The sequence below is a fragment of the Macrobrachium rosenbergii genome, chromosome 3 (assembly GCF_040412425.1).
Source record: "Macrobrachium rosenbergii isolate ZJJX-2024 chromosome 3, ASM4041242v1, whole genome shotgun sequence".
NCBI classification, from domain to species: domain Eukaryota; kingdom Metazoa; phylum Arthropoda; class Malacostraca; order Decapoda; family Palaemonidae; genus Macrobrachium; species Macrobrachium rosenbergii.
The window spans coordinates 59,904,814-59,917,520 of NC_089743.1; the positions used below are offsets into that span (position 1 = coordinate 59,904,814).

At 44.8% G+C, this 12,707-nt stretch overlaps 1 protein-coding gene and 1 long non-coding RNA gene across 2 annotated transcripts in view; both read left to right on the forward strand.

Annotated features, from left to right (window-relative positions):
• The window catches only part of LOC136856108 (uncharacterized), a 140,928-nt gene that overhangs the window by 14,283 nt on the left and 113,938 nt on the right, over positions 1–12,707 (forward strand). The window lies entirely within an intron of this gene.
• Positions 1,020–2,507, forward strand: LOC136856125 (uncharacterized). The gene is made up of 2 exons (XR_010858241.1): positions 1,020–1,119; positions 1,957–2,507. It is a non-coding gene; the product is annotated as an uncharacterized lncRNA (long non-coding RNA).

Here is a 12,707-nt window from a genome sequence, read left to right on the forward strand (position 1 = left end):
GCACGATTAAAACCGCAGTGAAAGAGCGCTGCCAGATTACATGGAGAGCTCAGACATTGCGTTCCTCGAGAGCAACAGGCTGCGAATATCTGAATTGTAAACTGTGTTACTATTTCAATATCGCTTGTGCACTGGAGTTTTTTTTATATATATCTTGTTCGCTAAGTGTTTTGAGCAAAATTGAACTTTCTTAATTCTCTTTGTCAAACGGTGAACAAAAATACTCTTTTCTGGCATATGGTCTAATTCCGGCTATTACAGCAAAACAGGAAACGATCGATTATATCAGTCACGATAAATTACAGCCACGCTTCGATTTAGATCATTATTTACCGTAGCCTAGTACTGTATCTCTCTCTCTCTCCCTTCCCCCACCCTGTACCCTTGTCTTTGATGTTTCGTTCTCTTGGATGCAAGTTCCACCTTCAGAGGATTTATCAACATTAGGGGGGCAAATGGGCAGAATTAATATGATATAACATCTAAGATTATAACTCGCACGCCCTCCCTCCATCAGCTTCTTTTGTTACTATTCATGCTGGTTGCTTTTGTTATTGGTGTTCGATTTTCGTAAAAATAAAAATATATAAATATGTAAGGGGTAAAAAAGAATAAGCAGTTAGTAAAGTCGACACAGCCAAATCGTGTCTGACTCGATTTGACATCTAAGAAGCTTTAAAAACGTTTGCTGTAATACGAAAGTGCTCCGGATTTCTGAGTAATTTTTCTCTTGATAGGCCTAAAATCATCTAAGAAATTTCCTACAACGCTCACGGTAGTGGCAAACAGTGAATCCACCAAAAAAGTGCCAATTCGTCTTTTTTTTCCGGTATTGAAAAGTAATTTCGAATAGTATTTCCGTTTAGTCTTTCCACCAGCTTATAACACTCGCACAGATTCTTAATCGTTTAGTTCCATTTTGCGTTTTTTAAAATTCTCTTGTGGACACAAATAAAAAAAAATGGTAATCAGTAACTGGAAGGACCTGACCATTGAATATACTGTACATTAGGCATATACCTCGTTCCTCGACAGTCGACACAACAAGACAGATAGACTTGGTTCAAGAAGAGTGAAGGAAGATTCTCAGTCGAAATCATGTTTGCTGTCAAAGTTATTGTAAGTATCTGTCGTAGTCTTCGTTGTACCCAATTTTAAAGTTTGAATCTAAAAAGCTATCTGACGGCAAATTTGGTTTTGGACTACAGTAAAAATGAGTATGGTACCAGATTTTTGTTGTAAATGGTCTCATTAGCTGTTTAATCCCTTTTCTCCTGTTATTTACGTTTTCATTTCACTTGACTTACCATAGGGCTGTAACAATGAATTGCTGGTTTGAGATGTTTCATCTGGAAAACCGAGTGATCTTGTGAATGAAATATCAGTGATGCTGTTAATATAAATTAAAGTTATTTATCCAAAAATTCTGTTTGCGATCATAAAACAGTATCACTCTTCTTCAGTTCTATGGTGAAAACAAATTATAGTGCTATTTACTTACTGGTTCATTTCAAAAATTAAACTAACACCCAAGTATATTTGCATTATTTGTTGCAATACCTTTAAACATAACACAAGAATATTATTAAAAATGTTTTTCCCATATTTGAATGAAATGGAAAACGGGTGTTAATGGTAAATGTTACCATCTCGCAAAGTGATCGTTGCCATGTTGGCCCTAGTGTGCATGGCCGCTGCTCATCCCAGTTTGGGATACGGGTCATACGGCCATGGATACGGACACGGCTTCCATGCATTTTACGGACACGGACATGGTTCATATGGATATAGGCAATTTGGACACGGGTAAATGGAAGAAATTCCTTTCTAAGTTTTACTCGTTTATTTCTTTTTTGAAATACGTAATTCTAAATGAAGGAAAGTTGTATGTTTATGTGCCATTAGATATTCCCAGATTAGCTTGAATCCTCACTTTCTAAATATGTTTATTTTCAGGCCAGTCTACAACCAGTACTCATCCTATCACCACGGACACTATCACGGATAGACTGGATAGATCTTCTGGGATGGTGCCTCTTTTCTGAACTGCATTTCCTCCTGCTGTCTACAGTATACTAAAATATATCGATGATTTAGAATGGAATGTGCAAAAAGGACATTTTCTTGTCCGGGCCAATTTTCATTTGGTTAATTGTAAACATTTTTACTACTTATAAGTTAGAGATATAATTCAAGTGGTGTTGTTTGTTGTAATTAGTGATGTCTTTCATTTTTCGTATTGTTTTAATTTTAAAAAAAAGACGAGAGAAAATTTGTGCTTACTAGTTTACCGAATACCTTTGCTTTAAACTGGTTGATTTTTAACTTTGGGTCGGGATAAAAGCCATGACTATTTTCATGTTTTAGGTCGTTCCATCTAAGAGGACCACGCGTCTTTCAACGGGTCCTATTTGTCACTTATTTATATTAAACTCGTCTTTTTATCAGCATGACATTTTCATGTATGTTTCATGTACGTTTTAGGAATAAATGCCTCAGTTATTTTACTTTCTTTTTTAATTAGCTGTTATCAGTCCATTATGTCACTTCCTGAGTGCTGCACTTGTATTTACCATTCATTATCAAATTTATATACAGTACAACCCTACATCCTTTGTCTGTCATGATTTTCATATATGTACAATGCGTTTTTGAAACGTACTGTTTTATTTTCTGTCGCCCAGATGATTCAGTGACGCCTCTACGAAAGAAATAAGTGACGACTTGGGGCCAGTCGTCAAGACAAATAAGTAAACTACTCAGAATATGCTTACGTCATGAGGTAAAGCACAGCTGTGGCCTACAATTAATGAAGATGACGGCAAAGCCTGCTGAACCGAGTAAGGGCAATATGAAAACTAAAAAAAATAAATAAATAAATAAAATAAAAATGAAAGCGATGATGCAAAGCACGATCACAGTATTTGATAGCTAGCCTATTTATGTAAGCTTTAGCTATTGCGAGTTCACTCTGCTTTATAGATTTTTTTTTTAATTTAAGAACAAGGGTCAACGGGCAACATATTATTCTTTAGTCCAAGTCCGGAAAAAAAGAAAGGGAGAAAGAAAAGTAAGCGATAGGAAGCGATGATTATTTTTGTCCCTGAAAGAACAGAGTTATAAGGCAGGTAATCCAAAAAGCAGGCTGAGAATGCCAAACCTGAACATTGGGGTTGTCCATTTTGTCCTGGCAAACAAACAGTAATTTACTGGCATTCTGCCACATAGATTGTGAATCATCTTGAAAGGACCATTTTTTTTTTCAGAAAAGTAATTATTGCATGATGAATAACAGTACGCGTAAATAAATGTTTTAAAACTTCGATGGTAGAAGTATAAAGCTGAAGTCCACGAATGCTATTATTTTGTGGGCAGATAACTGAATTATAGTTTCATATACATATTCATGGTGCATTACTTGCTTAAATCAAGTAGCGTTAAGAAAAAGCATGGCGTCTGGTACATGTAGTCATGTAACTATTATTGGATGTATTTACAAGGTAGCAAGCTCGTTTTATGAATTATTTTGATATATTTTCTTTTGTACCACGAACAGTAAGCCACAGTAGTAAAAACTTAAGTTATTTAGCTCACCTTCTGTGTTTCTTAGACCATTTGTACAAAATTTGTATTTCATATCAGCTCAAACAGGTATGTAGTTGATAATACTGTGAATCTGTTCAGTGATTTTGGTGCCTTTCTGCAATGCCTTTGTCTCATCTCTGCCCCATTAACCTATATTCATTCATTCATACACTTACATTTAGTGTAAGGTGATGTGGCTCGTGTCTTACAGGATGAGAGTGATCACAGCTCGTTGGGGTTTATTTACATATTTTTTCTTTATTAATATAAGTGGTCTATCGTCAGCACTTTCAGGTTCTCACTGTCCTTGTTGCATCTGCTTTGCTCTCAGAATGAATGCATCATTCAGTAGTCTCTCTCTCTCTCTCTCTCTCTCTCTCTCTCTCTCTCTCTTTTCCTTTATTAGTTACTGCGACATGGAGGACAGCGCCGAAAACTGCATGGCCTGAAAAAAAATTCTGTTAAATATTTTGTTCAGTTTTTCTAAATGAACATATCTTCAGAGCATCAAAGCTCAATGAAAAATTAACTGATAGGTTCATAGTGAAGGCTTTGAATTTATTTCACAGTCCTTCACCTTCCCATTCCTATTGAGCTTAAACATTTAAAAAACTTAAATAAATCAATATGTATATACTTGTATGGATACATTATATATATCCTAAACTTATTATCAAAGAAACCGAAACAAGCTTACGATCAGAAATTTCGCTGTGAGTGGCTGTCACAAAAGGAATTCAAAGAATAGTAAGGAGGCAGAGTGTTCACTCTGCAACGAAACTGTACAAAGCCACCGATCAGCTTTGCTAAAGCACCGTCGTACTCAGACACATAAATAAAGTGAAAACTAAGGAATCACATCCCTCAGTAAAATCTGCTTTTGAGAAACATTCCCCTTTAAAGCCTTTACAACCCTCGGTAAAAACTGCTTTTGAGAAACATTCCCTTCAAAGCCTTTACAACCCTCAGTGAAAACTACTTTTGAGAAACATTCCCTTCAAAGCCATTACAACCCTCAGTAAAAACTACTTTTGAGAAACATTCCCACTTTTGAGAAACATTCCCTTCAAAGCCTTTACAACACTCAGTAAAAACTGCTTTTGAGAAACATTCCCTTCAAAGCCTTTACAACCCTCAGTAAAAACTACTTTTGAGAAACATTCCCTTCAAAGCCTTTACAACCCTCAGTAAAAACTGCTTTTGAGAAACATTCCCTTCGAAGCCTTTACAACCCTCAGTAAAAACTACTTTTGAGAAACATTCCCTTCAAAGCCTTTACAACCCTCAGTAAAAACTGCTTTTGAGAAATATTCCCTTCAAAGCCTTCACAAGGAAAATACAGAAATACAAGTAGCTGCATGTATTGCAGAACATAATCTACCTTTTACCGTAGCAAGCCCATCAATACATCTTATTCCGTCAAGAGCCCCAACAAATACAGCAGAAAAGGCAACATTGACCCAGATCAAACTAAGTGACACAAAGTGTACCAATATAATCAGACAAAGACTTGGAATGTACTTTGCAAATGAGTTGGTTACAAAATTAAGGAAAAACAAATTTAGCGTCATTCCAGATGAGACAACTGATGTTTCTACAGCTTGGAATTGTTGTTCTATATTTTAATGATGAGAAAATAGAGACAGTCACTCAGTTTTTGTTTTTGTATGTTTTATCTTGCTCCTGTTCAGAACCGCACAGCACAAGGACTATACAGCGTTATAAAGAACTCGCTGCTTGGGAAAAAGATCCCACTGGAAAATAATGTCATGTTTGGAGAAAAAGAAAGTGTAGTTTCTCTGCTGAAGAAGGATTTACCATTTGTTGTCACAATAAAATGCAGTTGTCATGTGGTTCACTTTGGCTCCTCCTATGCTTGTTTGAAACTGTCAGCATCTCTAGAGAACATGGTGAGGAACATAGGCTACATGCTCACCTCAGTAGATGAAGCCAAAGAATTCACCATTAAGAGGAGTTTCAGATATTTTGTAATATTCCTGTTCATAAAATCCTAAGTGTTTCACAAACTCGTTGGTTATCATTGGAAAATGTAGTGAACAGTTTTAGAACAATGGCCTGCACTCCAGCTCTATTTTACAGATCAAGTATTAGGAAAAAAAAAAAAAAAGAACCTTCACATACGGTGAAAAGCATCTTACAGGCACTGAGTAACACATTCATAAAAGCTCAGATGGAATTTATGAGCTTTCAGTTCAAGAGGCTAAATTTTTTCAATACACTATTTCAGAGTGAAGCCCAGTTCTTCACCATTTACGAGGAGAGGTTACCAAACTCCTGAAAGAAGTACTCTGCAACTTTTTGAAAATTTATATTGTTAGATCAGAAGACCCTTTTAAGGTAGACATTCATGATCCGAAAAACAAAATAGATATATATCACGTCTATGTTGGAACAGCCGCAACTTCCACTCTTTTTGAATGTAATAAAAGTGACCCAAATGGAACTAAAGTTCGAGATATGTTCAGGAACTTTAAGGTGGAGCTGGTGGAACAAATCAGGAAGCGTATCAATGAGATTACAAAAGATTATGACCATCTAGAATTCTTAGTGCCATCTAATGCGATGAGGTGCCATCCTTCATTGGCAGGACTATATCAATGCTTTTCAATTTTTGAAAGACGTAGCTCTTGAATTGGTGGACATGAGTGGCGCAAACAGGCAGTTGTGGAAAATAACATCCTGAAGACTGATGAAACTATATACAATTCTGAAGAGAAAGACTGAGTAAAAAAAACATAAGGAGATTTGAAATACAGAAATCTTCAGAAAGTAATCGGGGGCATGATGTCACTACCTTGTGCAAATGCATCAGTTGAAACGCTTTAGCACTCTGAAAGCAATAAAAAGCGAACTCAGAAGCTCATTGCAAAGGAAAAGCCTTGTGGGACTACTGCATGGAAAACTAAGAATGGCCTCAATTGATGTAACTGCTGATAAGTTGAGTGTCCAGGATCATCCAATGTTAGTAAAATTTATGAAAAATGTCCAAAGTAATGCAACAAATGCTGAAGCTCATGAAATAATTGTTGAAGCACCGAAACCACAGAAAAGGTGGTCGTAAGTGTAAAGAGAGAAATCAGAGAGATATTTTTTATTTTAATATTTTTGTATATAATTATTTTCATTTGCCAAGCCAAAGGCTCAATTATTTTTTTTAATTTCCTTAAAACGTGCCGCAGGTTAAAAAAGATTATTTTGGTTACGCAATTTCTGTCAGGGAAAGTATCGCTTACTCAGGGAATCGTTTATTTTAGTTGAGCATTTTTAAAAACTTAATGGTAAGTCAATCTCCAGTAAAAAAATATTTTTACTCAAAATTTATTTCTTTGGTTATCATTGTCAATGTTCATGCTTTTTTTCTTTACTTATGTCAAATATAGGTAAGCTAAAGGAATCTGTTGTGCATTTTTTTTGTTTCAGGGAATAAAGTTTGAAATATTCGACCACAAACCTATCATTTTTCCACAATCATGATTTTCACAGGTATATTTGTAAACCAGGGATTTTTTGTCCAATCTAGGGATATTTCAGTCTGAGTTTGGGGATTTTCTGATTTACCATTGTGGGAGGCCTGGTGCTTTCATTTGTCTTTTTCCCATAATGCCTTTTGTTGTTGTGGCACCACCTTCCAACCGTTTTGTAGTGTGTGTGAACAGAGATGAATAAAGAATGTACAGTTGATCTGTACTACCATCAAGGTAACTGCACTAACAGCCTAGGCTTAGGCTAAGTTTACATTGGACACGTGGACTGGTCTAGGCCACAGGATAATTTCTTTAAAAAAATAAAACTTAACCACACAGACCCATATCTAACCTACACGTACTTAGATCAGAATGAGAGGGCTAAACACCCAGCAACGCCTAAGTAACACTGAATGTAGACACGAATGCGTGGCCTAGGCCTAGGCTAAGTTTACATTCGGACACGGTGAGTAGCGCAGGCTTCTGCTTACCTGCAAGAACAATTTCCTAAGAAATGCTACCTGCCCACACTTAATCTTTTAAGAAGTGCAAAATAAGACGAGCAGGAAAAAGGTACTGCTGCTTTATTGGTGACCCAGGCAGTTTATATAGCGGCAGACTGACGTCGTGCTGCGGAATACAATGAGAACAAGGGTGACCTGAGGTAGATAATAATGAACAATAAATACAGTGAACGAATACACTTTGAATTATACAAGTGGACAGAATTGAAGTTGAATACAATGTTGATGCCTGCAAAAGAAGAATACATGATATACAAATCGGAGACAGGTAAACAATTATATACATAGTTTAAATGATTGGATTTGCGTGACCCGTCCCGCCAGGTGTGACGAATTGTAGAGGCAAAGAAAATGGGATGTCACCATAGAAAACTTGCTCAGCAGAGACTTTACAAATACTCCCCCCCCCCAAGACGTGGGTAACGTCTGATTAGTCGGCTTATCTGCTGGGGCGCTGAAGGGGGCCACGGCTGCGTGAGGACATCGGGGAAACACCCTACGTGTGCGGGTGGCTGGCTGCGAGTGTGGGCGTGTGCTTCCAGGGGTGGCCGCTTCTTACGGGGGGCTGGCTGTGGTGACGACTGTCCAGGTGGAGGGTGCGGTGTGGTGACGTCTGTGTCCTCCTCCAGGAGGGTGGGCTTGACGCGTGGTCTACCGACACTCAGTTGTTCTTCCTGTGAAGGGCGAGCAGGAACGCCTTGTTGTTCCTCTCCAGCACGCGGAAAAGCCCCCTGTAGGGCCTGGTCAGTGGCGGGCAGACGGTGTCATCCCTGACGAAGACATGGGTGGTGGAGAACAGGCTGGGCAGCGTGAAGGTGACCGACCTGTTGGTATATGTCCGCTTGCAGGGGGCAAACTTGCCGACTATGTCGCAAAGCCTCTGGACAGATGGGTTGTGGTGGTCCTTTGTAACTAGCTCACCCGGGACCACAAGGGGCTCGCCGTAGGTTTTCTCAGCTGTGGACAGGGCACCATCGGCCCTGGGGGCGGTTCTCAGCCCGAGGAGGACCCATGGCAGCTGGTATTTCCAATCCTCGGTGGTGCAGCGGGCCATGAGGGACGCCTTCAGGGACCTGTGAAACCGCTCGACCAAGCCGTTGGCAGCAGGGTTGTAGGCCGTGGTGATGTGATGAGTTGTCCCCAGCAGACGTGCCAGGGCGGACCACAACTCGGACAGGAAGGACTGTGATGTGGTCCGGGACATCGAAGCGGCTGATCCAACTGGAGAGTAGGGCCTCGGCGCATGCGCTGGCAGTGGCTTCTTGCATTGGTGTGGCTTTGGGCCACCTTGTTGAGCGGTCGACCACCGTCAGGAGATATCTGGCCCCACCTGATGGGGGAAGGGGCCCGACGATGTCGATGTGAACGTGGCCGAATTCTGCAGGAACTCGCCTACTCCAGACTCGGTGTGACGCCCCACTTTGCTGGTTTGGCACTGCCTCGCCCAGGTCCTCACGTCCTTCTGCACTCCGTGCCAGACGAACTTCTCTGACAGCAGCTTGGCCGTCGTCCTGCCGGAGGGGTGTGACAGCCCGTGGATGGCGTCAAAAACCTGGCGGCGGCGGGAGGCGGGCACCAGGGGGCGGGGCTGGCCGGTACTGACGTCACAGAGGAGATTTGGGCCCCCGGGGCCGAGGGGCACGTCCCTCCACTTCAGGGATGTGATGGCGGTGCGGTAGGCTGGGGTCTCTGGGTTGGTGGCCTGCTCCCTGGCGAGGTCCTCGTAGTTGATCCCGAGCTGCACCACGTTAAGCTCGAATCTGGAGAGGGCGTCTGCCACAGGGTTCTTCCTGCCGAGGAGGTACTTGACAGAGCCCGTGAACTCCGCGATGGCCGCGAGGTGCCGCTGCTGCCTGGAAGACCAGGCGTTCCCCTGCTTGGTGAAGGCATGGACCAGCGGCTGGTGGCCCGTGTAAATTGTGAAGGGCATGCCCTCCAGGAGGAACTTGAAGTGCCGGACTGCTCGGTATACTGCGCAGAGTTCCCTGTCGAAGGTGCTGTAGCAGGCCTCTGTGGGGTTGAACATCTTGCTGAAGAAGGCGACGGGCTGGGGGCCACTGTTGATGACCTGCTCCAGGACAGCTCCACAGGCGATGCTGCTGGCGTCTGTCGTCAGCTGGAGGGGAGCGGTGGGGTCCTGGTAGGCCAAGGCGGTTGCCTCGGCGAGGGCGGCCTTCGTCAGGGAGGAGGCCTGCTGCTGGCTGGGTCCCCACGCTAAGGATTTTGGTTGGCCTTTCAGGGTTTCCGTCAGGGGGGCCATGGTGTGTACGATCCCGGGGATGAACCTCCTGTAGTAGTTCACCATCCTGAGGAACTCCTGGATGGCCTTGACGGAGGTGGGGACGGGAAACCTGGTGACGGCCGCGACTTTAGATGTGAGTGGGTGGACACCATCCGGGGATATCTCGTGGTTCAGGAAGGTGCACTTGTCGAATTGTACGACGAGGCCATTCTCCTGCAGGCGCTGCAGGACTGCCCGGATGTGCTTCTGGTGCTCCTTGTGGGATCTGGAAAATATAAGGATATCATCCACGTAGCAGACGCAGAACTTCAGGTCCCCCAGGATGCTGTCCATGAGCCGCTGGAAAGTCGCCCCTGCGTTCCTCAGGCCGAAGGTGGAGAAGGCAAAGATGTGGGACCCGAAAGGCGTGATGATGGCAGTCTTCGGAATGTCCTCTGGCGCGACTGGTACCTGGAAGTAAGATTTCAAGAAATCCAATTTAGAAAATATTTTGGCCCCGTGGAAGGAGGCCGTGAGATCCTGCATGTTCGGCAGGGGGTAATGGTCATGTTCCGTTGCGAGGTTGAGCCGCCTGTAGTTGCCGCAGGGTCTCCAGGAGCCGTCCGGTTTCTGCACCATGTGGACGGGGAGGGCCCATGGGCTGGAGGCCTTGCATATTCCCATCCACTCCATTTCGGCGAAGGCATTCTTGGCCTCCTGAAGGCAACGAGGGGGAAGCCTCCGGAACCTCGAGTGTGCAGGGGGCCCTTTGTTTTTATGTGATGGTAGATGCCATGTTTGGCTGGGGCACCGGGTACCTGGTGGAGCTCGGGCCTGAACACGCCAGGGAACTCCTTCAGCAGCTGTGAGTACTGGTGGGGGGCGACGGAGCAGATGGTGGGCGCCTTGGGGCCCGTTGCTAACGGGAGGGACTGGCAGGAGTCGGTGTCGAGGAGACGCTTCCGACCGACGTCGACTGCCAGCCCGAAGTGGGCAAGGAAATCCGCACCCAGGAGCAGCGTCCTTGCGTCCGCGACGACAAAGTCCCAGGAATATCTCCGGCCAAGGATGGAGAACGACACGAGCCTGGTGCCGTAGGAGAGGATGGGGGACCCGTTGGTGGCCCTCAGGAAGGCAGCCGGGTCCGGTGCTTGCTTGCGGTCCTCTCTGGACAGCAGGAAGATTGATCTAACGTCCCCTGTGTCGGCCAACATCATCCTGCCGGAGACGGTGTCGTGGACGTAGAAGCCTAATGGCTCTGGGCCCCTGGGTTCTTCTGCTGCCATGGCGGCCTGTCCTGCTGGCCACCGCCTCCCCTGTTTTTTTGGACAGGCGAATGAACAGGGCGGCAGGCAGTTCCCGGCATCCTTGCCAAACCACCTGTGGTAATGGCAAGGACCTGGGGGATTCCACCTGCTGTGAGGTGTTGGGTGACTCCTGGTGACGGCGTTGACCTCCTGCTCTGCGCCCTCCTCCTGCTGGATGGCACTGACGGGGAGTGCTGGTGCTGTTACCCGCTTTGTTGCCTTCACGGAGTCCGTCAGGTGCTGCGCCGTGTGGATCAGGACCTCGAGGGGCATGGCGTAGGGCTCAGGGACTTGCGTGCGGACCTCCGGGAGGAGCTGACAGAGGAGGAGCTCCCACCCCAGGCTTATTTCGGGTTGTTTTCCACTGCCGTTGTGTCGGGAAGAGTGAGGAGGTCCTGTATCATGCCCCATGAGTCCACGACGCTCTGATCCTGCCGCGGGCTGACGGCAAGATCGAGGGCACGGGCGGCCCGCTCGGTGACCGGCAGGGAGCATGTCTCGAGGAGGGACTTCTTCAGGAGGTGGTAGGTGGGGGGGCGTGCAGCGGACACCCACGGGATGAGCTTCCTGTAGATCTCCTCCGGCAGGGCATTGAGTACTGTGTCTGCTTGCAGCACCTCGTCATTGAGTTCAGCCAGCCTGACGGGTTCCCCTGCGTGAAAGGCGGCAGCTTTATGGCCAGGGCAGCCTTTGCTTGTCCTGCCTGCGGGCAGGGATGTGGAGGGGCGCGAGAGCCTCGGCATGGGGGCGGGTGCGGGTGATGCGGGCGGGAGGTAGATATCCGAATCCACGAGGTTAGCGGTTAACTGAATGAGGGAGGGGATGTCTGCGTCCATGCTTGCTCTTGCCTTCTTAATTGGAGTGAGATACTCGCGTCAAAACGCACTTGGAAGCACGCCATGTGAGTCCGTTAATGACTCTGGTGATTTGCCGACGAGAGTCAGCACGCCCGAACACTGGTTGCAGCATCGTAGTGAGACCATTAGGGGCATGGGTAGTTCCTGGATCCAAGACTGAGTCACCGTATGAGTCCACTAATGGCTCCGAGAACCACTCCGGGAACCACTCCGGGGTCACCACTTTAAGAGCTGCAAAATAAGACGAGCAGGAAAAAGGTACTGCTGCTTTATTGGTGACCCAGGTGGTTTATATAGTGGCAGACTGACGTCGCGCCGCGGAATACAATGAGAACAAAAGTGACCTGAGGTCAATAATAATTAGCAATAAATACAGTGAACGAATACACTTTGAATTTTACAAATGGACAGAATTGAAGTTGAGTACAATCTTGATGCCTGCGAAAGAATACATGAGATACAAATCGGAGACAGGTAAACAATTATATACATAGTTTAAATGATTGGATTTACGTGACCCATCACACCAGGTGTGACGAATTGTAGAGGCAAAGAAAATGGGACGTCACCATAGAAAACTTGCTCAGCAGAGACTTTACAATCTTACCTAACTCACATTTACCTTAACCTACATCAGCATTAATTAACTTGCCTTGTTAGTGGGAGGCATTGATATTGTTTTCCCCAGGGGAAATTGGAGGTGGGTACATGGTGGCAACAGCATGCAT